This window comes from Ambystoma mexicanum, chromosome 10 (genome assembly GCF_040938575.1).
Source record: "Ambystoma mexicanum isolate Mex_15411 chromosome 10, UKY_AmexF1_1, whole genome shotgun sequence".
Lineage (NCBI taxonomy): Eukaryota > Metazoa > Chordata > Amphibia > Caudata > Ambystomatidae > Ambystoma > Ambystoma mexicanum.
In genome coordinates this window covers 1,008,099,919-1,008,125,856 of record NC_090932.1, presented here as the reverse complement: position 1 = coordinate 1,008,125,856, position 25,938 = coordinate 1,008,099,919, and the positions used below count along the sequence as shown (strand labels likewise).

Genomic DNA, 25,938 nt, shown 5'->3' with positions numbered 1-25,938 from the left:
TTAGTTTCATTAATTGAAATTTCATTAGGTGTTTTCTATTCGATCACTTGCTAAGTAGCAAACAGTGGGTTCTATCCCTGGGACTGAATCGGCTGTGTAGAGTCTGTGTGCTTTATCCCTGAGACTGTAGCTTTGAAGTGAGTATTGTACTGGCACTGTAACTTTGGTTCTCTTTAGAATTTGTGGATTCTGTGAACATTTAGTAATTTCTTTTGCCACACCCTTCTATTGCAGAGGATCCAGATGAACGACTGAGGGTCCTGCTTTAAAAGCAAAACTCCCTGGACCTGCAGTGTCGAGGACTTGGCCTTCATCCTGCCAGAAGACCGGAATACATGTTCAGCGTTCTGATTCATCCCAGAGTCGTATGTCACATTTTTGGGGGTCTCATGGGAATCCAGCCCAGGCATCTTCATCTCAGCAGCAAAGGGCAGCTCCCTATTTAGGGCTCTGGGTTGGAAAGTGGATAGGGACAGGGGCCCTGCTCAAAACGGGGCTTCGCCAAGCTCTCCCATCACCAGACTCCTGCTTCCACATACAGGGAACCTTCAGTCCAGTGAGACTCCATTGCGGAGCTGTTCTTACCATGAAAGAACCAAGGGACATCCCTTTTCTGGTTTGGCGAATGGTCTTGGTTGTCTGCAGCCCATTCTTGCCGAGCTCTGAACTTGTACCGTTCATTCAAAGCCAACCTTTCACTCTTGCCGCTCAATGAGTTTACCATCGCCAACCTTTCACTCTTGCCGCTCAATGAGTTTACCGTCTTCCTCATTGGCTGTGCCCTTTTTCCACTGTCTTGACTACTTGTTTTACCTTCCACCGTGAATTCATTCACTTCCTTCTTTTTGTATTCCATTCCTTTATTGAATATCATTAAAGTCACAGTGTATATATTATTTTCCCCTCCAGTAGTATCCTCCCACCACAGCCTAAAACAAGCTTATCAGTTCTCCAAACCGTCACTAGATTTTTTTCATACAGTTTCTTTCGTCATCTTAAAATCACTTTGTCAATGACATCCTACGAAGTTCCTGGGACTAGTCTTGCAATGTTGGGAATTAGATTTCCAAGAACGTAAGTGTGCTGATCTAAAGAGCCAACGTTTTTGTGGGACGGGAAGATCATCCAGAAGGATATCTCCTAAAATCAATGTTTGAGTCCAAATTTGTTTTCAATACTCTGTTCATTTCTTTGCCGACTCTCCCATTGCCCCCTTTCCACCCCTCGAAAGAGCTAACTGTGCTACATACACAGAGCATGTTCTAGAGAGCCCACCTTATGTCTGCATCCCCAGAAAACTGAGTATGCCATGCCTCACTTATATAGTCGTTCCGGAGTCCGGTATACCCTGTCGAGGCTCTTGCTTTGTCTGACCCTTTTCCCTAAGTTCAGGCAGGTTAAAGGGGCTATTCCTGCAGATGTTGTTCCATCTACTTTCAGCCATCTCCGAATTCAGTTTGTTATACCATATATTAAGTCAGCATTCATACGTTTTTACTTTTATCTAGGATGTTATATATACTTTTATTTTTTGTAAATGTGTTTTTTTTAGGCTAATTGACCTTTTTGTATTGAGAAATATTAACTGTGCGCCTAAATCCCACTCAACAAGTTTTTGGAGACATATCAAAAACCCTTCAGCAAGTGAAATTCTTTTAAGTTAGTCATTATCTATTCTTGAATTGTCTGAAAGGAAATGCACTTATTGTCCTAGGTACCCAAACAGTTTCACTCAATTCAGAACAATTTGGCCATAGTATCATTTTCATCCTGTGTTTCACTTCATGGTTTAGCTATATCGATGAATGTCCTGTGTGAAGAGGATCATGCCCTGTTTTTGACCATTGGATCCAAATTTGTCTTAAAGATTCTGTTGGAGGGGATGTCTCATATCCTTGGTGTTTTTTTAATTTTAATTTTGTTTTTTTTATTTGTTCCTTTTGTCATCAGTAGAACTCTTGGTTCCATTGGCGTATTCAGATGTGTCTCTGCCTTAGTCTCTCCCCCCCCCCCCCACCTGTTGGATCACAGAGGAAGGGAACAAAGTGCTTTGCTGTAAACTCTAGCATCTAGATGGTACATCCAAACCTCCACTGATGTGTGAATGTTGTAGCTTCCATAGTTTTAATCGAGGTGTTTGTGGTCCTATATGAAATCCTGTATTCTGTCAATATTCTCCAGTGCCTTTGTCTGTTGAAGTGGAGCCTTACTTTATAGTTGGTCTGTGGTGTTGCATTCATCTTTAAAGCATTAACTTTATCCGATAGGCAGTTTGTTCAAAGAAAAACTATCTAGGTCCATCGAGTCACCATCAAGTCTTCCATATTAGTTTTCACTTGTTAGCCACATTCCAAGATATTTCATTTTTTCGGCACCAATGGAAACCAAGATTTGATATTAATTTTTCATACTAAACGACATTAGCATGGCCTCTGATTTCTGCAAATTCACTTTGCATCTTGAAGTCTTATTGAAATTGTCAATTTAGTCCATAAGAGCTGGTAGCAAGGTTTAGCTATCCTGCATCCCAAGTAATCCGCATATATAACCATTTTGTGTTTGCATCGTCCATATTTAACCACCCTTCTATCATGACCTTTAGAGTAATCGGCAATGGTTCCAGTAGGGGAGATAAAAAGCATCCCTGTCTGGTACATCTTCCCAGTTCTATGGCACGATATGAGACTGTCGCCATAGCGGAAGTTTTAGTGTATAGTAGTTTGATCCATTTTAAATTTAAACCAAACCCTATTTGTTTCATACAGTAAGTGCCATCCTATGTGATGAAAAGCTCTCTGTCCAGGGACAGAGCAGCCACCTTTTGTCTTTAAACCATGGCTCGTAAATGTTAATAATAACTGCCTCATTCACTGTGGTATCTCTTGCTTTGATTCTCATTTATCAGTTCAGCAAAATCATCTCGAGACAGATGGCCAAACCTTCGGCTAGTATCTTGTCTCGCAAGGCTTCATGGTATCTTTCTTCAATAAGGAAATTGATGCGTGTTGAACAGAGCTTGATAATTGACCACGTCTCAGGGAAGAATTGACCATGTCAGTCATATTTCAATTTCAGTCCTATTAGTTTGAAGATGCAATCGTCCAACATATTCTTGTAGAATGCCACAGGAGCCCGCCTGGGCCAGGGCATTTACCGATAATCGGAACAGTGCTTTTTTAAATTTTTTTTTTGTTTTTTTTTTTTTTAGGTCCTCCTAAGTCAGTTTCCAGGTTTTCTTTCTCACTCTCTGATCCTATTGGAATATGAATCTCATTCGTATAACATCTGGTCAGATCTACTTTCAGAAGTGTAGGGCTTGGAGTAAAACATTTTTAAATTCTGTTAATTGACGCAGGATCATAAATCAGCTGTTCATTGATGTTTTCTACTGCATAGATTTATCATTTTATGTACTTTCAATCGATTTGCTGATGGATGGTCACATTTCTCCCCGCCTTCATAGTAGTTGCAATGTGTTCTGCATAGTTTTTTCTGTCTCGATTGGCAAATTGTATTCTTAGCATTGCACAAGTATTCTCTTCTCAGAAGGGTGTCATTGAATGCTTTTCTGGTGACTTTAGCTCTTTTTTTTTTTTCTTCCCCCAAGATGGTATTGATCTGCTTCTTGTGTAGCATTTGAAGGCCTCTTGCACCGATCGCACACATTTCTCCATTTCTATTTGTCTCGTTAAATAGTTCTGCTACTTTCATAATTCACACGACCAGCACATACTATAATATTCATTCTCCATGGATTGGAACTTTCTAAAACATAGTCCAGTGAAATTTCCAATGAAACCCTTTGCATGGTCCCTAATGTGAATACTCGATATGTTCCCCCCGCCACGGTAAGAGCTGGTCAATTTTCCCACTGTTGGAATCCTATCTATTCTGGAGTATGTATCATGGGCTCCTGAGTGAAAGCTATATTTCCTAGCAGTCGCGTGTTCTGATCTCCAAATGTCCATCAGTTTGAATTAATTCATAAGGTATTGCAAGGAGATTCTGATCGCCATCTATTCCGGTCCAAGACCTCATTAGTCTCTTCCGAGGATCTTAAACTGAACCATGGTTTTGAAGGTTCTGTGCAACTTCCCTGGAAAAGAGCTATTACCGCCCATGTTGGTATAGATGTTACTAATATCCTACAGTTAGTTGTGATCATCTAGCCTTCCTTGTCTTTGCTATTGGGTATTACTGACAGTAATTTCTTGTGAAATAGGACTCCTCTCGAGCCAGAGCAGTATGATGAAACTAAAGCGTTTCCAATCCACCCTTTAAACAGTTTGCCTGTCTCTGCCTCTGTCAAGTGGGTTTCCTGTAACAATGCATTGCCTGCATTTCAGCTTTCTAGGTAAGACAGGACTTTCCCTATCTTAAGTGCATCATTAGTGCAGTTTAAATGCCAAGAGAATTGTTTTGGAGATCTGCGTACCATCCAGGTTCTCAAAGATCAGACTGGTGTGAAGGCAGAAGCGCTGACTAAACACTGGAGGAAGTTCATGAAAGGGAATAAATACAAACAAAATAAATATATTCTAAAGTTCCCTATGCCCTAACCAGGAGCTTGTGAGCCCCACTTTTGGAACTCATTAATGCAGTGACCTTTCTCCCAATATTAACTGTACCCTACTAATATATCCTATTGTGTACTGCATATCTTAGATTGCCTATATAGAAGGTATACCATGGGAATCTACTTTTCTATTAACAACACTTGATGTAGTCGCTCTACACGTCAATTAGACATTCAGATGGTCTTAAAGCATGTAAACATTTCTTGCATACCAGATCTTTGAATTACCTCCAACATTCTCAAATGATATTGGAAATGATTTTGCTTTGTTTAACTAATTGTTTTCTTTTCAACAAGCAGCTCTTCAGGCAATTACAAGGTACTGCTATGGGTTCTACATTTGTCCCCTCCTATGCTAATTTGTTGATGGGGTGGTGGTAGAAATTTGTTGTATAGGATCCTAGAAACTGTCACCACACATCCAGGATTGCCCTATGGCTTAGATACATAGATGATTTGCTTATCATTTGGGAAGGAACTAGTGCAGAATGGTTGGATTTTGTCGCAGTACTCAACATCAATGATCTTAATCTGCAGTTCACGGAGAGCCACAGCAAGACTGCTATCACATACTTGGATATTCTTGTTACTGTGGCTCAAGGTGAATTGACCACTTGTCTGTTTAGAAAACCTACTAGTTCTAATATCCCTCTTCACGCCAAGAGTAATCACCCTACAGCTTTAAAATGGAGTATCCCCTATGGGGAGTTCATTCGCATACGCAGAAACTGTTCCAAGATCGAAACATTTGTTTGCGAATGTACCCTCATGGCCAACAAATTTAAGCAACGGGGTTACCCCAAAAAAGTTTTGGAGAGAGCCTTCCATAAAGCTAGAGCGATTGATCGCTCTCTACTTTTGTCAGCTGACATCCCTGAACATAGAACCACAGACACCAGTGAGACACGTCTTATCTTGACTTATGGTGAGGGTGCCCACAAGATTCGACAAGTCATGCAACGTCATTGGCATATCCTTAAATCAGATAAGCATTTAAATACTATTTTGGGAGATCGCATTAATATTACTTTTCGCAGATCTACCTCATTTAGGGATACCTTAGTTCCCAGCTTTGAGGCTTATTGACAATGCATTGACCGATGGTTGGTTAAACACCAAACCACGAGGCTTTCATAAGTGTTCCAAATGTAAAGCCTGCACTTATGCAGTCAACAAGACATGTTATATACATCCTATCCTGGGTAACAATGTTCAAATCACATCCAGAATCACTTGCAATACAGAATTTGTGGTCTGTTTTGAATTGCCCTTGCAATATGTGGTATGTGGGCAGTACAAAGGGTAAATTGAAGCTGAGAATGCTGCAACACATAAGAGCCATAAGAAATGTTGATCCCAGCTATCCGATGGCTCTGCATTTTCAGTCTCAACATGAAGGTAAATTGGAGGGCTTGTCCTTCTTTGGTATTCGGACAGTGCCTAAATCACCCAGAGGTGGTAACCGGGAGTTAATGTTGAGACAACTGGAAACTAGGTCCATTCTCGAACTTGAAACAAAAAAACCCAGGGGCCACAATCTTGATGAAGAGTTATATACGTTTTTAGGTACCAATTAAGTATACTTTGTGAATTTTCTTGCACCTTTATGCAATGCTAGGTACCTGCAATGTTCAAGAGTGACCCCTTGTGTGTTTAATATTTGAATACTTTTCCATTCCGGTCCACACTCTTATGTATTAATGTACATTAACTCTTCTTTCTTCTTTTTTATTGATGCATCTTACAGGTTCTTTCTCCAAATGATTGTGAAGCATATCTTGCATATGATTGTTTTTAACATGATTTTTAGGAGGGTATTTTCCATTGATATTTATCACTTTGATCAATATTTTTGTATAGCTTGGTTTTAGGCTTCTCAATTGCTTTTTTACTCTGTCCCCATATCTTGGTTTTTTTGTCTCGCCATGTCTCATTGTCGATGGATTATTTGTAGCTTGGTATGTAGTCTTTTTAAGGTAATACTTTCCCAGTGATGTTGTTTTCCTTGCTGGGCTCATCGAGCGGAAAGGGTCTTGAGGATTTTCTTTATAGGGAATAGTTTACCATTCATGGTAGGTAATTTTAAGTAAAGTTTTTTGCACTTGCACTTTATTGGGGATAAATTTGTTGTCTACTTTACAGCCGTCCATGGATGCACGTTTTTCTGTTGTTCCAGTCGCATTATTTTATTTATTTGTGATATATATATATATATATATATATATATATATATATATATATATATATATATATATATATATATATATATATATATATATATTTTCATTCTTTTATCTATTTGATTGTTAAATCGTATTATGTGACTTAGTATATGCACCACACATTTAGGAACATATTTGTGCATCCATGGACGTAGAGCACTGCATTTTATCATTGCTGTTGTCTGGACATTTCTCTCAAACTTTTTCCCTATTTTGCTGCAAAATATTATGCATTTTAACAACTGCTGCTATTGCACTAAGCACTTAGCACTTTAAATTTGCTGCTAAAGCACTAAGCACTTTATATTGTCTCAAGACTGCATTATGTTCGATTTGTATTACACCTCGCATATGTATGCGTAAACCTAGACCTACATGATTATATATGTTTGTTTATTCGAGACTAACGTTGGACACTTAGAATGGCTACATTTTGTCTAGTAAACACATCATGTTGTGGGGCTGCTTGGACACCGTTGAGGTAATGGCTGTTTCAGACGTTATAACGTGGACAGACCTACATGGCAGGGCTCTTCATATTTGGCGGTTGCCCTAGAATGGCATTATTTTTTTACTTTATTTTTATCTTGGGTACCAGCCTTTGTTGACAGACATATCATTGGAAAACACACGTTTATTTTGAACAATGTGTATTTATATATCCTTTTTTATATATATTTTTTCCTTAGACACTCGTTATGTACCTGAGGTTTTCTTTTTGCCATTTTTCTTTTTGCCATTTTCCTCCACAGTCCTCGCAGCAGCACATCTGTGCAATTGTTGCTATATTCTTCATCATATAATATTTGGTTGATGTATTGGCACCAACAATGTGTTATTTTTTATTTTATTTAATACACTGCATGTTGCAGTGCTTTAAATGTTCTAAGATGGCTGCCATGTGTTCATCAATTTGTACCACCTCGTGAATGGGGACATTCTATGCACTTGTATCATAGAGGTTTTTAAAGCATATATAAGAAGTCCTTCTTCCATGAAAAACCCTACCTACGTGAACAAGCGGTCAGTGTACCGCAAAACGCGTTGTTTTGTATCCAGGCTTTCCCTTTTTTGCTGCACCTTTTTATCAATAAAGAAACACTTGTGCTGCCTGGACTTGCTGTCATGCCTTTTCCTTGCTGAGACTGGATTTCATTTCTCAGCTGCTCTTGGGAGTGCAATCCATCGAATCTTGCCCTGTTTTAGGGAATTTTTTTTTTTGGGGGAAAAAAAAAATATATATATATATATATTTCATATTCATTCTGCATCCAAATTATATTGTGTAGAATAGCCTGGAGGTGCAGATCTGTGGTGCAGTAGAAGGGTGAACTGGTACCTATATATGGTTAGACATTCATGTAAATTGCTGTTGGGAAGATTTCAATCACTCTTATTGAGACCCCACTGCCCCCATGTTGTACGGAATAGGTTGTTCCTTGCCCAGTTGAACTAAATGACCATTGTCGTACTCATCAGCTTCTTATAAGCATTCAGGTCCCTTGCACGCTCCCAATTCAATATAAAAAGGAGCTGCTGTACCAAATCCCATATTGCCATACTTTTCTGACTAGGAGGGTGTCATTGTTCGTACACATCGAACGTCGTGATGTGCGAAAGTAAGAACGCATTAGAAGAGGGCCTTCTCGTGTAACGGAACCAGAAAAGCTGTTAAACTGCCTCTGTCCTTCAGTGCCATTTCTCCCCCCCCTTGTATTAATAAAAATATATATTGAAAAATAATTGCATTAAAACTTGAATTTTCTGAGATGTAATCGATCTACAAAATGGAATCTAATATTCTAACGTACAAATATATACTGTTAATTATGACATCTAAAATAAGGGGATTGTTGGTGTTCGGGTTGCATTTTGTTCTTCAGCTGTGCATCCCTTAACCATTCAACAGCTTACTCTGGGATCTTAGTAATTTTCAGTCTGGGAGGAAAATCTTCAGAATAGCTGACTTCACCAGAGAAGACTTGATGTTCAGGTCTCTGGCTATCGGTTTTGCTTCACTAAATGCCCTCCTTTTTTTCAACAATCTTTTGTGAAATCTGGGAAAATGGCTTTCCTGCAACATGTTCTCTGGCAGCCTTCAGTACTCTTTCCTTGGTGCTAATCTTGGTGAAGGCCATTTTTTTATTTGCTGGGATTTACTGCTCTCCATTTTGCCACCCCTGAAAGCGAAATTGATGTCCAGGTGGTCTATGATGTGTGAGAAACCTGAAGATGTCTCACCCGCTAGTCCCTGGGCATCTCATCTAGGTGGTCAGGAGACGGCCATTCATTTTAGATCTAGTTCATGGCGGTGTACCCATGCAGTAGGATCACCTGGGTGAGGGGTCTTCGGGGAGTGGACGTGGGACACTGGATTGCAAGACACATATTCCCTTCCCTGTAACACCTTTACCCCATCCTACCACGTAGGGTACTTAGGAACTCAACCCCCTGGCCCCACTTTCCCAACACAAGCAGTTTCTCACAGACCGCTCACTGCGTAAAAACAGACTAAACACCCAAGATGTATACTTGACGTGTCCCAAATACAATGGTCAGGCAATTACTGACCATTACACACACCTGACTTCATCACACTTCCCCACACCGATAAAAGGTGCAGCACAAAAGCACACTCTGAGCAAGGCAAAGCACACGAGGAAGCAGCAGTTCCAAGATGGCAGTTTAGTCAGCAAGACCAAAGAGGATTGCAAGGAGGGAAGTGCCCTTGATCTTGTCAATGAAAGACTGTTACTTTCATATTTCTTAGAGTAGACGTAAGGCCTGGAATCAAGGCTGAAGAATCCTGCATTGTGTTGGAGGTTCCCTGGGCTCACCCGCGTCGATGGTCCTGGCGGGGAGAATAGGCCACTGGTACTGTCCATGGCTCCTACAACAAAGCGGCTCCAGTGAACGGCACAGGCGGTGAGTTGGGGCGACTGATGCCAGACCGTTTGTGTTGAGCTAAGCTTGCAAGTGGCAACATTGTATAGTAAAAACTCAAGAGAAACTGTGTTTGAAGCGTATGTGGCAAGTGACGCGAAACCCAATTAAACAGCAGTGAGTGATCTTTGTAGCCAAGCTACGAAACCGCAGACAATGGTCTGGCACTGCGTGGGTGCTCTGTTAGGTATCCAGCTGAAAGGTGGCAAATGTGAAGTGATAAAGAATTGTGAAATCGAAGTGGTCCTGCAACGGGTAAAGCAAAACCCTCTGCACATTTGAAAGTTTTCGAAAGTTGATGAAAGTGTATGGTTGGCCTGAGCCCGACACAGGGAGACTAATTGAACATTGTGTTAAAAGGGATCTGAGAGGGTTCCGGGGTGAACCGTGAGTCACCCGAAAAAGAATATCCTACGAGAAATTGGATGCATACATTTATGAACATTGTGTTGACGATCTGAGCCGAATAGTGCATTGCCTAAGAAATGGAGTTCTTTTTGAAAATCTGAAAGAGGAAAAGAACTTATCGTTTGTTGCATCCAGCCCTCTGAATGAAGAGATTTTGAAAGGCAAAAAGACTTGGGCATGGAAGGCCCCCAATGCTAATAATTGAACTGTATCCTCGTGCAAGAGAAGCCGGAGACTGCTAAGCTTCAGGGTACCTCCTTGTCTCGTGCAGAAAACATAGGAAAGGGAGGCCAACGGCCTGAACATCCCGACATATCATCTTGTGAACGCTTCTTCCTTTTTCATAACATTGTTTCCCACACTATTTGTATTTAGAGGTAAGGATTGGCAATAGGTTTATTAGTATAGACCCTTTTATTTTGACAAGACACCAAGGACTGGGTTGTTTGATGGTCTTAGCTTGCTCCCATCTATAGATTTAGGATTAGATGGGCGTTTTTCCAACCCTTTTTTGAAGTTCAATAGACACTCTTGAACTGTTATCTCTTCTGTCTGTCGTGTTGCTACCATGCCTTCCTTACAGATGCCAGTACCATATATCTCTCAATGACTTGAATCGCAAATACATTGGTTTTTTCGATAGGTCCCAGCTCTTCCAAGCTCACCAGTGTAGGTTGCGGCTTCTGCTCTTCGTTTCCATTCAAGCGTTTTTACGTCCTAATGTTGAGTTCACCTTTTTAATATATGCTCAAACTGCTCTGTAACTAAACTGCCAGTCATTTCATTAGCCAGCTCTCAGCATCTTTCTCCACTTACATTGTTATGTTTTCCAGGTGTTGGCCCTTCCCTGATAGATCAGTTAGGGTAGTCTTTCACATATCCCACATCTTGGGCATTAATAAGGAGTAAATGTCTTTGGGACCCGGTACTTCCATTTCAGTGCCTTGTTTGGATCTCTTGGGGATGGGGTTCTCTGCCATCTTGATTTTCTTGATGTGTTCATTTTGCATGAATATCAAATTTAGTTATTGCGTCTATGGAGCGTGGGGATAAGGAGCTAGAGGCGTTAAGCTGCTGCCTGGGATATGGAGCTAGAGGCTCAAGCTGCTGCCTGGTCCAGCGTCATTCTAGAATTTCCCCCCCACCCCCCCCTCACCCCCTTTCTTATATTTGATCATCTCCCTTTGCCGGTGTGGCTGAAGGCTACAAGAGAAATCTAATTTCTACTTCACTCTCCCTCCTGCATCCTTTAAACCAGACACACCTGTTCAATATCTCCAACCGAATGTATACACCTCGCTACTGCTCAACATCTCCCTCCCACTTTCTCTCACTTGAACTTGGCTTCTGGGCTGCACATGTCCTCTGCAACTTTTTTTTTTCTCTCAGTTTCCACTTCAACTCTGATCACCTTCAACATTCACTTATTCTACGATGCTGGAAACCTGGATCTCACCTCATGGACCTTCTGCTCTAGTGCCTATCCACACAGATCTCCCTTCGGGGTTCTTTATTAAGAAGGCCCTTGGCACTGTCCCTCCTTTTTACATGCTACAATTTAACTCCTCCCTCATACTCTCTTACTTTTCTCACTCACTATGCCCCTCCCTGGCGCTCTTAACTTCTTCCCTGACCTAAATCTTCTCCTTGGGTCACTTCCCACTGATGTCTCCATTGCCCTGTTCAGCGACTCTTCTTCCCAAACCCGCCACCTACCTAGCTTCCCCTATCTGAACACCTCCTCCCTCCACAACCAGCCTACCCACTCTAGTGAGAACTCACTTGACCGTACCTTTCTCTCTACTTGATTCGCCTCCTCTGACTTAAACCCTAACCATGACCAATTCTCCCTCTGATCACTCCTTGACTCCTCAGTATCTCTCCTCCTCTTTTTCAATGACCAAAAGGAAATTCCAGCAGGGCTCTTGCCCCTCATCTTGATGCGAGTACCTTTTGACCTGGCTTCTTCTCTAACCTCACACCCTCCTTCATACCTCTTCCATATATCGCAGTGCTTTTTCTGACTTTCACTATGCACTTATGACACTTTGGCCAACACTATGCTGGTGCACTTTTACACCTTCATGCCCATCCACAGCCCTGAATCCCCTCCGAGATCCTGACCCCGGAAACCAGTACCTGCGTTGTTTTACAAAGTTGGCTTTGCACTGGACTATACCAAAGCCTCCTACTTGGCACACCTAATCTTTTTCTCTGCAAGCTTTCTTCTGCCCTACAAGGTTTGCTGACGTCTCCCAAGCTAATATCCATTGCCTCCTCTCTCAGCCCTCCTCTCGCCTCTAGCCTCCATCGGTCCACCAGCTCTTCTGCCTAGCTATTCTACTCTAAACTACTCCCCTACCGAATTAGCATCCATCCTTCGCAGCGCAAACCATTATTCAATGGTACTTTAGTGGATGGTCTTTAATTGGGCCTCCAAGTATCCTGAGGATAATGGCCATGGAGAGCCACTTAAATCTGGTTTCTGTAGTAAACGCTCCACCAAGACTGCACTCATGGATGTCTCTCACCTTATCTCTGATGCTCGCCACTTCAAACGTATACTTTTGACATGTGTTCACTCCTCCTCCTTACTCGCTCTCCAGGACCTTGGGTTTCACAACTCTGCCCTTGCTTGGATTGCCTCCTACCTGGAAGGCTTCTCATTTAAAATCTTCTCTAACTTGCAAATCACTGCACCCATGCTCTTCTTGGTGTTCAGCAACCCCGCCGCCCCCGAAAAGTATCAGACCTTGGACCTCTGTTTGTCACCCTCTAATTTGGTTGTGCATAGAATGTTCCTTTAGGCTTTCACTGACACCCTCCTTTGATCAGCCATCTCTGAACGAATTGTTACTGTTGCTGTTATCAGTCGCTTGATGGCTCTCCACTGCCTCACTGAAAACAGTCCTATTTCTCCTGGCTTCCAATGCATTCCCTCCACTTCGCATCTGATCTTCTTGCTCCATTGTCCAAGGCTGACGAATACGCGGTAATCTTTGACTTCCGACTGCAACAATTCGTCCATGTCTCTGCCACTCATATCACTCATATCAACCATGCCAACATTCGAAAAAATGTAAATTCCTTACTCGTCGCTGAATTCTACTCTTCCACCTGTACTCGGGGAAACTACTTCTTGGTCGTCCTCTCTACACCTCCCTCCCTTTAAATAAAGTTCGAAACTTTGCTACCTGCATTCTGTACTACCTGCACCTACCATGCTGGATGGCTCACCATGCACAACATATCCCCTTTTCGAGTTCTTCTAGTCTACAAAGCTATCATTGGTCTTGCACCTCAATATTTGGCTGCCTACTCGCCATATTTGCCTTGTCCTCTGCACTCAACCTCACTGTCCCTTGTTCCTCCTGCCTCCCCCTAGTTTCCACTTTCTACTCTCCCGATCTCTATTGGAGCCCACTGCACATCAGTCAGCACCACTGTGGATCTCTTCAAAGCTCGGCTTAAATGTCCCCTACTGACCAAAGAGGTAGCTCTCCCCTTGCACCTTACCCGTCCCCACTATTCCCTACAAGTTCGGTGTAATTATTTTTCTTTTTTTTTTTTAAAATATTTGTACATTACTGTTTTTGTTTTACAGCACTCGCCCCCAAGGCTAATGTTACCTTAAAGTCCCCTTTTCTGTCTTGCCCCCAGGTGTATGTCCCATTTTGTTCACACCCTGAAACTGGCTTTCCACACTTGTTCTCACTTTTGTGCTACTGCAGTCACTCTTCTGGTAAATGCCTCCATCTGTTGTAAGTAACTTCTGATCAAAATAGACATGCCTGTTCAAGTAAATACACATGTATGCATTTATTTTGCCTAGTTGTGCACCTCTGACACTGGAGTTAACCCATCCTAACTCTGTTGTGCCTAGATTTTCCTTGGAGAAGAATATAATTTCCTGTTGTCGAAAGTCATACATTCATGAGTTTCTCGCACCCATCCTGAAAGTTGTTAAACAATGTTTCACCCTTAGTTGGTGCATTGTTTATCATGCCTCACAAAAAGAATATTAATTGTCATTTCCGATATGTTTTGGAACACGGTCTTATGTGGCGTTCTTGAAGCTGTTTATTAAAAGTAGTGAACACACAAACTACAAGGCTTTCATAAAGTCCTATATGCATACTTTACATATGCACAGTAGAACCTACACCACATATAGATTTTTTATGCTACATGGGGTTGGGGGAGGGCAGAACGTCACTTTCAACACAATTACACAAGAAAAATTAAGAGTTACTCACCGTAGTGACTTACTCTTAGTCCATAGTCCCCTTTCCTCCATACTGCATGGGCGTCCCTTCCAAGGGACAAACCTTTTTCACCAGAATTAAATTTAGGGGCGTGCAGGGGTGCAGACCTGGGAACATGTGCTACCCTGACTCTGCCCCCCAGCGCCACTCCTCAGTCCCCATTGACGCATCGACAATATTTAACATTGCCTAATGACCAGTATTGGGGGGGGGGGTGGGAGGATGTTGGGAAGAGTATGTTAGTCACTATGGTGAGTTACTCATAATTACTCTTGCATCCCGTCACCTTTCCTCAATTCTGCATGGGCGATTTAAAATTGAATGTAGCCCCCCTGGTGGAGAGTAGACCCTCCTTAAGCAAATAACTGCCTGTCAGTTCGCGAAGGCCGCGTCTGATTTCGAGCCGGCATCCAAACAGTAATGCTTGCAGAATGCCAAAGGGGTGGCCCAGGTGGCCGCATGGCTTGCCACAGGACCTTTCGCTGGAAGGCGGTGGCCTTGGCTCTGACCGCATGATCATGCATGTTGGCTGGCAGTGGTTTGTGCTACCCTAATGTTTATTTCCTTTTATTTTTTTGTAAGTGTTTTTCACCAAGAGCATAACAAGTACATTAAAATGTTTTTGGTATTGCCAACCATGTACGTGATCAACCAAATTTTTTTAGAATGAAAACAATAAACTACCCCTCTGCCCCCTGGGTCCAATCAGTCCAGGTAGCGGCATGATCTCGCCAAGGGTTGCGGCTTGCATTTTAATTCTATTGGCCCCGAAAGTAAGTCTCGACTACAAGGTGAAATAAGTCAAGCAAGGAAGAGTAGGTTTTAACACCTGTGGTGACAGAGCGATAGTGCAGGCTCGGGAGTGATCACAACCCCAACCTATTAAACGCCAACTTGCAATGTTTGATGTCTTTTAGTTCTCCGTGGGAGCGGATGTCAGGGCTCAGCATTAGCTTCTCTAAACTCCAGAAAGGGGGAGCCATTGAGCGTCAATGTTTGTGTGCGTTTCCATGAGCCAGGCTGTGAGACTCCATCTCATAGATCTTTCGCCTTGCGCAGCCATTCTATTTTGGATGGAAGTGTTTGCTTTCCACTTTATCGTAACACAGATGTGTGCAGCTAGGAGCAAGTTTCTAGGCATGTGGGGGAGGATCTGGTACTGCTCTTTTTGTTCGACCCCAAATAAAGCTATGAAACGAGTTAGTTCTCTGTGATTGCCCTCTATCTGATGGATCAACCCCAGAATTTCCTTCCAGTACAGTTGATGTGGGGACATTCCCACCATTGTTGCCAATAGGTGCTAGTTTGGGCACAACCCCTCCAGCAGTAGGGGCTGATGCCTGCATACATTTTGGCCAGGTGTTTGTGGGGAGCGAGGTTATGTGCCACAGTGTTAGGATTCTGCAGTTATGCATTTTGTGTTGTACTGCAAAAGATGATTTCCAGACAGCTCTGTATATCGCTGCCCAGCCTTCATCATGATCTTCCCATCCTAGGGCGGTGGCAGGTGGCCTCTGTCTATAAGTGCTCTATATATTTTTTTTTTGTCGTGCCTTGCTGGGTATTTAATGTTTTCAAAGGGGATGAGAGGGCATTGCAACTGTCCTGACAGATACGAAATGAAAAGGACCCTTTCAGCTCCAGATATGGGAATGGCTTGATACTTCAGCCCTGTTGTGCATTTTCCAGTTCCTCCTTGGTCAGGAACCCCCCCCCCCCCATATCCTTCCACATCTGGCGTGCTCTAATTAAACCTTGTTCGTATTGTGCTTGGAAGCGGATTGGGTCCATAATAGTCTCTAATGGGGGTGGGGGGGTGACGGATGTAGCTAAGGGGGGGGGGGGATGGCCAGGTTGCTGTTCCCTTCATGCTTGGGTTCTTTGTGCTCCATATAGGCCACAGCGCTTCTAAGACCGGGTGTTCTCTTGCCTTACGCGGGATGGATTTGAAGGGGGGCCCACAGCCATTCTCCCAGGGATACCGAGGCAAAGAGGCATTTTCCAAATTAACTGTTTGTGCTTAGACTCTCGGATGTGGTCAACTAGGATTCGCAGTTGTGATGCCTTGTGATATTCGTGAAGATCTGGGTATGCCAGGCCCCCTTTTTCTTTTGGAAGAATCAGCGTATTGTATGCAATTATGGTTTCCTTCGCTTTCCCAAAGGAAGGCTAACGGGGCGCTTCTAGCTGTAGTAAGGAACATGTCCAGAAGCAAGATGGGGAGGGATTGGAAAAGGAAGAGGTGCCGTGGCAGGATGTTAATTTTAATGGCGGTTAGCCTTCAGGCCCATACGTTTGTTTCCCCCAGTTCTCTAGGTCTTGTTGGATCTTGGCCCAGCGCGGTTTGTAATTAACCTGAAATAGGTCACAAAGCCGCTGGTCTAATTTGGCCTGCTGAAACGTGCTCTTGATGACCATAGACCTCTTCTGTGGCGAGTTGAGGCCCTTGACATTAAAGTCCCCATGCGAATACCATCCCCAGCCATTTTTGGGTTGTGTTGCGTAGGCTCTCCGAAGCCTAATAAGCTGTGTCGCACTCATGGTTTTTTTTTTCCCCCCTCATTCCTTAGGTGTGCATTTGGATCGTGGCAGTATACATTTATCTGCCTGCGCAAGTGTCTCGCTCGATTGAAACGTGGACTGTTTTGATTGGAATTACGTTTTTACATTTTCCCCTTTGCTTCCTGTGTGCCCTGGACGGACCCAATGGATTCCTGTGTTCTCCCCCTCAGAAAGAAAAAGAAATTGAGGGTAGAAGAGAAAGAAGGCATTCTCCCAACTCTGGAGACGCCCTAGTTGTAATCATAGGGCCACACAACGGGTGGAGCGCCAAGAACCTTTTGTTTGGACGTTACTGTCCATTGCTGATTTGCGTGTGCAATGGTGGCTCGTATGTATGCCCAGCCCGACTTTTTTGCATACAGTGGGGCCTGGGAGGGGCTCTGAAGGGAGAGGGCTTCTCTCTCGAGGCGGGAGGATTTTCTTTCCTGATCAATGGGTGGAGCTCCATCCTTTGTTTTACAGACAGAAAATGTGGCTGCCCATAGTGATGCTGTCACTATGATTCAGGGGGTATTGCGCCTCGTAAATTTCCTTTTTCTCTTTGAACGGCTGCTGTGCGACCTAGGTCTCGACGGCTTCCTGGCTGGTTCTGAAGAGGACGGCACCTCTTCACCTTCCATTGGGCCCTCTCTGTCTCGTAGGCCTCTTAGTACCTTGCTTGCCTCCTCGCCCGACACCACTCTATATTCTTCATTGTAGGTGAATGTGAGCGCAAAGGGAAAACGCCATCTGTATATAGTGTTTTGTTCTAGCAGCCACAATGTCGGCGGAGGGAGGGGTTTAGGCTCTGCGCTGGCCCAGTGTGACTGCTGAGAGGTCTTGATCTTTACCTTTGAGTCTTCAAAATCGATTAAGTCTTTTTCTGGCTAGTTTGACAATATCAACTTTGTGCCTATAATGACATTTCGCCAAGTCCGCCCAGGGGGCCACCTGCTCAGTGCACCCTTTCAAATTCCCGTTCTGGAGTCCATGGTGCAGGAAGGAGGATGGCTATTTCTTTCTAACCTCGCCGGTGTCTCATTGGTCGACTCTTTGAGGCCTTGAATCCTAATGTTCGCTTTCTTCTGCCTGTTTTCCTGGTCGTCAAGTTTTGCTTCCAGGTCTTGGTTTCTTTGCTCAGTCCTGGAACCGTCCTTCGACTTTTAGTTCTGCAATGTCTGCGGATTGTTGATAGTTTTCCAGTGCCTCAATTTTATCTTCGATTTTGTGCATGGAGGGGGGGGGCTTGGGGGGGAGGTCCAGACCTTGCCTAACTTCCTGGGTAGTAAAGCGTTTCAATAGCTCACTTTGTTCCTGGATCACTGAAGGCAGCAGGAGCGTTTACCTGGCTCCCGGTCCATGTGACTGCTTTCTGTTGACGGCTCCTCTGTTGTCTGTGCTCCGGAGGCCAGGGGCTTCACCTTTGTTCAGTCCGTTTACGGCGAGGCGATGACCGATTTTCTTTGCGAAAGGGAGCATTGCTGCCTGGCACTACCTTCTCTCATGCCTCGATGGAGCTTCATGCGGGCTGGGCAAGCATCGGTGCTGTGCAATTATGCAATGGTTCTACAGAAGCTAGTGCTCAGGCTGCCCTTTCACCTGTGCCCCCTGGTGGTCCCCTCCTCATATGCCTCTTGGATGGCCACAACCATCAACCGTGCAATAGAAGCCTTGGATGCCTGATAACCGGGTCTGGAGCCCCCGAAGGTGACAAATGCGTCCCACTTGCGGAAGCACTTGGTCCTGTCCAGATAGAATTTCAGAGTGTCTGTCATCCAGACAGTGCAAGACTCTGCAAAACTACCATGTCCCTGTGGAAAGTGGTGTAGAGTTCTGAGGCCACCAGAGCCTGAATTCTGCTGACTGCGAGCGGAGGGAAGTCCCACGAGCAAAGCACGCTTAATGTTGATCAGCCTGATGTGCGTGGACGCCATTGGCTCGAGTTGAGGTCCCACACAGGGTGTGGCCTCTTGATGGGTGGGTAAAGCCTGAACAATCTCACCAGATCCTTTTTGAGAATCTGGTTAGAGGAGAAGAGCTCAATTTCTGTAGGCCCCTAAGATTGCAAGTAGGTGAGACATATGTCCACCTGAACGCCTGAGTGTGCGAGGTGTGCCGAGGAGAGTCGTCCAGTGTGCATGTAAGGGGGCCGATCTCCAGAGTCTGCCCAGTAACAGAACCTGCTCCATTTGCTCTTATATTGGCTCCTGGTAGCCTTGCTCCTGGCTCCCTGGATGATCTCCAGGTTAGCCTGTGAGGCTCAGGTGCTTGAGGGTGATCTGCTCAGGAACTATGCTGCAAGGGCTAACTTCTGAGGCATGGGATGGAGGACCCCGCCCACCTGCTGAGGTGCCGGGCCCAGCTGAAGGTGAATGGGTGGCCTTTTTTACGTGAGGCTGAGCAGTTTGGAGAACAGTCTTACTGGGCACCAAGGAGCTATCAAGATGATGCTGAGGTGACAAGCTTCCTTCATCTTGCAGAGTACCCTGGGGATCAGGGGTGTGGGAGGAAAGGCATATGCTGTCATGCCTTCCCATTGAATCTGCAATGCGTCTCGCAGGGAGCCGTGGCCTACCCACTGCCAGGACGCAAACTGATGGCACTGCCTGAGCTTTCAGGAGGCAAATGCATCCACCTGAGGGTGGCCCCAAGTGTTGAAAACCACCTGTGCACCTGGTCATTTAATTAACTTTCGTAATGGTCTGCTCCCAGCCTGCTGAGCCTGCCTGCTTCCAAGTTGGCTTCCCCTGTGAGGTGGACAGCCGTGAGGTAGATGTTGTTTTCCAGGGCCCATTCCCACATGCACAGTGGAGGGGACCTGGTTAACCCCCACCCCATCCCCTCCTGCTTGTTGACATAGTACATGCCGGTGGAGTTGTCGGTCTGGATTAGGGTGGTCTTGCCCCAATGAGCGGAAGGAAGGCTCTGAGTGCTAGCCAAATGGCCCTTAACTCCAGCCAGTTGATATGTGATTCCTGCTCCTGTCAAGTCCAGACTCGGTGGACAGTGTGGCTGTCCATAGTGGCTACCCAGCCCTCTAGGGAGCAGTCTGTAGTGATGATGGCCTGCTGGGACAGGTGCCGCAAGGGCCTGCCCTTCCGCAGGTTGCAGTCCCTGGACCACCACATGAGGTCAGAGAAGGGGGGGCGTATGCTGACCACTTGGAGCCCCACTCCTGATTCCATGAGGCTGCAAGTGCAGCTGTAGTCTCCTCATCCGGAGCCTCGTGTGGCAGCGCTCCTCCTGGCCGTGCCATGATACCCAGTAGGTGTTGGTACCACCAGACTAAGGTCACTGCTCTGGTAAGGAAGTGCGATGTGGCCCTCTTAATGGCTGTAATCTTTTCCTCCGAGGGGGGGAAAAACCTTCTCGGAGCTTGTATCCCAGATGAGGCCCCAGAAGGTGAGGCTGTGCGTGGGCTGCAACTGGGACTTCTTGAGGTTGATTGTGAACCGCAGGTCGTTGAGTGTTCATCAGCGCGGATGAAGTGTGGGTAACCCCCTACGGGGATCTTGCCCTGACGAGCCAGTCGTCCAGGTACCGGTAGACCTGGTGGCCCTGGTCCTTGAACCCTGAGGAGGGCTGCCACTGCATTCATGAATCTGGTAAATACCTAGGTGGCTGAGTTGAGGCCAAAGGGTAGCAGCTTGTACCGGAAATGACAGCCCATGATCCTGAAACATAGGAAGGGGAGATGAGGTTGCCAAATCGGACATGTAAGTAGGCGTCCTTCAGATCCAGGGAGCACATCCAGTCTCGTGTCTCCACAATCGGTGCTGGCGTAACCGTATTGAATTGGGAGGGGAGGGGTTGAGGATGGATAGGTCTAGCACAATTCTCAGGCCAGCCTGGGTCTTTTGTATGGGGAAAAATCCTGGAATAGAAGCTTAAGCCTCTCTTGGAGGCTGGCACTTCTTCCACTGCTTGCCTCTCGAAGTGCGACCGGGTCTCCGCCAACAGAGTTGCCGTACCAATTTGTGGAGGGGAGAAGAGGGAGGTATCGCTAGTCGGTACCCCTTGGATACTACAGAGAGGATCCGGGGGTCCGTAAAGGTTTGGGGCCAGAAATGCATGTTAGGGGCAAGCCTGCCACCCACTGGAGGCACGTGGACCCGAATGGACTTGTCATGCCTTTTTTCCCCATCGGAGGCTGAGGAGTAGGGACTGGAAGAAGCCCTTGCCCCCACCACCCCCACCTGTCTTTTTCCCCTCCCCCCCCCCCCCCCCCCCCCCAACACTTTTTGTTGCTTGGGCCAGTGCTGACTCAGCGAGCGGTCGGGTTGACTCGACCTCCATTCCTGGAATCCCCGGAACCCATCAAACGCCTGCCCCATGTCGGAGTGTCGCTGTGACTGGGTGTATGCCTTTGCCTGGCCTTCAGGATAGATAGACTTTGCAGTCTGCGAGCTGTTCTTCTTTTTAATCGAATTCCTCGTCGGTAGTAGAGGTCACTACCTTCGAATGGAAGGTCCAATGTGCGATCCTGGACGTTTGGGTTAAACTTAGTAGCTTGAAGCCAGGCTGTCATGTCTGTGGCGATGCAGATGGACCGGCAAGAGGTACCGATGTGGGCCACACTGGACTCCATGATATCCTGTGCTACCAGTTTGGCTTCTCCTAGACCTGCTTTGAAGCGTGCCTGGCTATGCACCGGAAGTTCCAGAAGGAAGTCTATTTCCCGCCAAAACCTCTGATCGGCTGCCCGCATGGTATCCGCGTTGGCCTGACGCAGTTGCAGGGAGGCGTTCGCGGACAGCTTCTTCCCATTTGCCTCCAAGATCTTCTCCTCCTTGCCTAGCAGCGCCGAGGACGAGGTGGCTGAGGACGAATGAGGCTTGGAGTAGAGTGACGCTTCAGCGATCACCGAAGAATACGGCTGTGGGTGCATGCGTTGATAACAAGTGTATCCCATTCCATCTGTTTGTACTTGGCATTGAGGCGCCGATTGACAGGTTGGGGGCGGAGTGTGGCTTGAGCCACCCCTTCTTGGCTAGAGCCATGATGTCCTTCTGCATCGGGATACCCGTTTTGGTAGGGGATGATAGGGTGAGGACTTCTGTCAAGACCACCCTCCTTGGGCCGCTCGACCTCAGATTGTGGAAGGCCCAAATATTCTGCCAAACCTGCAAGCTGGTCACGGAAGGCCTTCGTGTCAGGGTCCTCTGCCTCGTCTGTGTCCAGTGTCCGGCTGGTCAGAAGCGGGTGGAGGAGTGATGGGCGTTGTGGAGACCGTAGGCTGGTGTGTAATAGCCTGTACTGAGGGATGCAGGGGAGCTGGAATCGGAGGCGCCGGCAGGGGCAGCGAGTGCTGCGCTGGGGCCTGTGGTGCTGGAGCCATGGGAGAAATGACTATTGGTGCCGGTGGAGTAACCAGAGGGAGAAGTCTTTGACAGTATTCCATAGGATGGCCCCCATCTGGGGGGAGAGAGGGGATGCGTGTGTATGCATCAGTGCCAGGAACTTTTATAAGAACCTGTCTTCGGAGGCAGGGGATGTTGACGGAGTGGCAGGGGTCTGCTGGGGTCAGAGCACACTCTAGGTAGCAGGGGGAAACCTGCCCTGCATTGCTGATGGATAAACTGTAGGCCACGTACCTGGTAGACACCAGTCCCACCTTGACACTCGGTCACCCGCCTGTTCTGTTACTAGGAGTGGCATCAGACGAGCAGCTATGTTTTCTGGCGCAGCGCCCATTTTGTTGAGCTGCGTGCCAAAGCCATGGTGCCTGGCTCCTTCCTTCTCCAGAACTCTTGGTTGTGTAGCATGAGGCCTGCCCGGTACCTGAGGTCTGGGCCTGGAAGGCATGTTGCTCTTGGCATTGTTGCCGGTAGTGCTGCGTGCAGGCGCCCCCTCTGACATTGAGCCGGTACTAGTGCGTTGCCCCTCGGGTGTACACCCGGTGAAAGAACCTTGCGGTCCCTCAGCACTGATTCCGGAAGGATCAGACGACCCCTCAGCCGTGAGGCCGGTAGCTGAACTAGCCTCAGTGCGTGTGCTAGTCGAAGAACCCAAGAGTTTCCTCCTGCTTGGGCGTTTCCTTGGGTAGGAGTCGCCCTTACGGGGTGCGATGGAAAATAGCGGCCCACCTTTGGGCCTCGATCTCTGATTCACGAAGTTCTTAAAGTCCTCTGGAGGCGACCTTTCGAGGACGATCTCTCCACCTAGCTGGGCTGTTCTTCAGTGCGCATGGAGTCCATGCGTTGCACGCGATACAACCTTGCCAGGTGTGGTCGGGGCCAAGGCAGCGAAGGCAAAGAGCGTGGGGGGTCAGAGGTATGGAAGAGCCCCTCTCTGGCTGGACATCTGCTGAAGTCAACATGCGCCGAGGAGGAGCGAGTCCCTGAATGACGAGACAAAAAGATAGTTTGTGGAAGAGCGTGTGGTAATATGGCTGAAGCAAAGCCCAGGAGCGAGCGCTGGTGAAATCTGCCTGTTCCCGTCGACGCGGAAGAGGGGGCTGAGTGGGGCATGCTCCTAGGGCCGCACCCCCGTGCGCCTCTAAATTTGAAGACCTTTTTTCTGGTGAAAAAGGTTCTGTCTCCCATCCCTTGGAAGGGACGCCCATGCAGTATGGAGGAAAGGGGACAGGATGTAAGAGTAATAGTTACTTGGGCAAACAAGGTGTACAGATATAAACACTGTTCATGTTTTGGGGGAAAATAATTGGGCCGTGTCAATAGTTGAGGTATGAGCTCTAGGGAAAAATCAGTTGCTACCACCTTAGTCATTCCACTGGACACTGTCCTGGCAAAGGCCGCAGTCCCCATCTCACGTAAGGTGTGTGTGTTCGAAATGGAACAGTTTAGCCTGCACTCAGTCATGAGAAAAAAGACAGAGTCCCGTTCATTGGGGAAAAAAATTAGCCAGAAACTGTAAGTGTTAAATACTTATAAGTTTATTATATGGAAAATATATATAAAAACCACCATTGACTGAATAGAGGCAGGACACCTAGAGAACAGTCCAGTATGGATGCATTTTGCACTTTACACAGCGCTTGTTTACCAATGAATATATATATATAATTTTTTTGGTGCAATTCACAATCCTTCCGCAATCAGGCCATGGTTAGTGATACAAGGGTTGGGGTAAGAAACATCTCTTTTCCCCTATTGTAGTTTTCATTACCAGTAGCTGCCGGTTGACCATTGCGAGGGGGTTTAGTCATATTTTACTGGTTTTTGAAATCCCCCACCAGCAACTTCTGTTCTTGTTTGCAAGGGCAAATTGTTTATCGTTTCTTTCTCAAGGAAATGATGTATTCTGTTCCTGCTTTGTGTACTACCTTCTGACTCTTTATCTATGCAAGAATGCTGTCAGTGTTGCACCTGTGATTTAAATACTCTTTCTCTCTTCCTTTAATACATTCACGAAACATACTTTTATGAGCAAATTAAGATGTAGGGGATGCATTTTACAGGGATCGAAATTGGATTCGATAAGCAGAATCTAAAAGCAGCTCCTGGGTGTCCTGCATTAACTAGTGAGCAGTAGCTACCAATGGGAGAAATGAGGAGCTAGTCGGTGTTCTGCAATCTAACGTCTGCAAATCTAACCTCCACATAAGAGGCAGACCATTTTGACCATTATTTATGACCACTTATGTGTTATGTCAGACTTGTCCTAATGCTTATTTATAGATTGTCACATAGGTATGCATGTTCGGCATCAATTGGCCTGGGAAGACAAAAGTTGCTCCTGTTAGTTGTTGGTGTCAAGCTTACCAGGCTCCACTCTGCTACAAGCAGGAGCAAAATTGCCCCCTCCTATTAAAATCCTGATTTTTATGCTGACGTGAAATATCATCAGTAAATGGTGCTTTGAGAAGTACGTGTTATATTTCTCTTTTTATTTTTTACTTTAATTTCTGGGAATTCTAAATGGCTAGCTGTGATGCGTGATATTAATCCTTGGGGATTTTTGAGATGGGTTGGGTCTAATCAACCTACTGGAGCAACCATAGGAGTTTAATTCTAATCAACAATTGAAGAATGAGTTGCAGATATCTTATACTTTTTCATTGGGTAAGGCATACAATTGGTGACAAATGGTCAAACATTAGTTTCTTTCACAGTACAGCCTTAGTTGAAACAAATGTAGTGCTGATGGAAGGCTGTGTGTTTAAAGGTAAGGCTCTGTAGATTACTTGGGGTGCGATTCCCCAATGTGAGAGGGACTTGGGCACCTTACATCTTCAGTTTAGCTCCTTGTGTGAGCCCCTACCCTCTGCTCAATTAGACAAGACTGTCCTCAACAATCCAAAGCTGGGGGGCGGAGAGGGGGGAGAAGAACATGGAGATGGCACTTTCATAAGGTGGAGTGAATCCACGCTTGCCAGTATTACAATTAGAAATGAGTTAAAATACGGTATCTACCTTGTAAAAGAATGGATGTCTTGGGGCGAGGCAAGGGCTACAGTGTGCCATTAGTGCCTTCTTTGCAGTGGTCAAGTCTCGATCTCACCTGCTTTGCCCAAGTTAAAGTGTACTGCACAAATCTGTTTGAATTGTAGTGCCTGTTTAGTGATTGATTAAATCTGAAGATGTGTGCACATAAAGCCGAGTAGGTGTACGTATTACATACAGTATTCATAGCCTTTAGTCATCTCAGAATATTGGAATTCCATTCTAACTGCTTATTTCTTAGGAGTGAGTGTTAGACTATAGAACAGAATCCACCTGGTTAGATTAGCCGTTGGAGTGTTTGTGCATAATGCTGTTCCAAGGCCCAGTCACTAACTGCTAATGGGCGCGTTGTTTTGGAATGAGGGATGCCCCGACCACTTTAACAAGTTGACAGCAAAAGGCTTATATTTTTCCACTGGAAGACAAACGGAGCAAAGTGACATGGAGTTTTGACTAATCGGCTACTCCACCTTGTAGGTAAATCTGCACATCTGTTCTTCTCTATATACCAAAACAATGACAGGAATAGAAGTGCAGAGTTGTAAGCCCTTCCATCTTGTGTAAAGGAAATATCATTG

The 25,938-nt window shown here is 45.6% G+C and overlaps 1 protein-coding gene across 9 annotated transcripts in view; it reads left to right on the top strand.

Annotated features, from left to right (window-relative positions):
- EIF4G1 (eukaryotic translation initiation factor 4 gamma 1) overlaps window positions 1-25,938 on the top strand; it is a 1,670,216-nt gene that overhangs the window by 14,481 nt on the left and 1,629,797 nt on the right. Inside the window, exon 1 of one of the 9 annotated variants that reach the window (XM_069618796.1) lies at window positions 9,599-9,723. The exons of the other annotated variants lie outside the window; for them this stretch is intronic. The gene's annotated coding sequence lies outside the window, so the exon portion shown is untranslated. Of the gene's footprint in view, window positions 1-9,598; window positions 9,724-25,938 lie in introns of those variants that run through there. 9 annotated transcript variants of the gene reach the window in all.